The following is a 1,540-nucleotide window of genomic DNA, read 5'->3' on the forward strand; positions in this document are numbered from 1 at the left end:
AAGTAACTTTTTTATTATAAATTAAGTGATAGTTTACATGGGAGAATATCAGTTTTACACCATCGTTTCATTGCAGTGATTACAATCCCTTCCATGCATCATCATTCAACAGTTGTTGTTCTTGTTGTTAAGTACTGTTGAGTCGGTTCCGATCCATAGTGACCCTGTATACAGTTTCCAAGGAGCAGCTGGTGAGCTTGAACCATCAACCTTGCAGTTCAAGCAGCTTGGCAGTCTGGCGCATTAACCCACAGCGCCACATTCAACAGTATTTGCTTCTATTTCTTCTGTGGGGTTTTTCCCATTATTTTTTGCGTCAACTTTTCCAGGCCCTTTTGGAACCCTATGTATATTATTGTTGTTGTTAAGTGACATTGAGTCGGTTCTGACTCATAGGGATCCTGTGCACAACAGAACAAAGCACTGTCTGGTCCTGCATCTTCCTCCCAACTGTTATATATGAGTCCATTACCACCGTCACTGTCAGTGCATCTTGTTGGGGGTCTTCTTATTTTATGCTGATCCTTCTCTTTACTAAATATAATGTCCACTCAGAGATAAAGCAAGAATCCTTACCATTTTTTCATGGTCTCTGTAGGATAGGGCATAGGGTCAGATCAGCCCTGAAGGCTGCCACTCCGATGCCTACATGAACCTCATACTGGTTAGAAGCTTCGGAGTCATTTCTAACTCCTTTTCGCTCCTTCACACCTATACCAACCAGTCTCCAACACCTTCTCTTCTTTCCCCCTGCTCTTTTCCCAGCCACTATTGCCCTCCTTTCCCCCGGGCTTGAGCCACTCAGTCTGCACCTGTCCACCAGCCTGCACCCAACATCATGGAAGTTGGTGTCCCATCATGCTTCAGGACAGTCCAGCATTGATTCTGTACTTTTACCACTTGTTCCCATGCTAAATCACCACATGGGTCCCAGTTCTGGTCCCTCATAATTGATATTTGCCTTTTCATGCATTCATTATTCATTCTTACGTAAATGTCCATCCTATGCAAGGTGCTGGGCCAGTCCTGGTTATAGGAGCCTTATCTCCTTTCTGGAATTTGGATGCCTGCCAGCTAACTTTCCCAAGTGATTCATAAACTCTTGAGAACTTGGGTGACGGTTTGTTCTTTTGAGTCCCACTCCAAGGAGTTCAAATTGAAGGCTAGGACCTACTACCTGTTGACTCATTGCTGGATGCTGATCACCTCAAACAATCATCTGTTGCACATTTGTTCTTCCCAATTGCTCTGGGGGGGCGGGGGAGGGAGGCAAGTCATATCTCCCTGTCATAGAAGAGGAATCTGAGGCTCAAAGGTTGCATAACTCAGTCAAGGTACACTGCCCAATGCAGCCAAACTGGAGCTGGGCCCAGAACCACTCAGTTGCATACCCCTTACTCGTCTACATCATTGCCTTGCTCTGCTGTTGTCTGTATCTGAAATGGGCCCTGGCTATGCTGAGATGCTCAGTACCTTTCCCTGGACAATCACAGTGATTTTTGTATTGTTATCTCTGTATCCATTTTCAACCAACAAATAG

This window comes from Chrysochloris asiatica, unplaced genomic scaffold (genome assembly GCF_000296735.1).
Source record: "Chrysochloris asiatica unplaced genomic scaffold, ChrAsi1.0 scaffold00117, whole genome shotgun sequence".
NCBI classification, from domain to species: Eukaryota; Metazoa; Chordata; class Mammalia; order Afrosoricida; family Chrysochloridae; genus Chrysochloris; species Chrysochloris asiatica.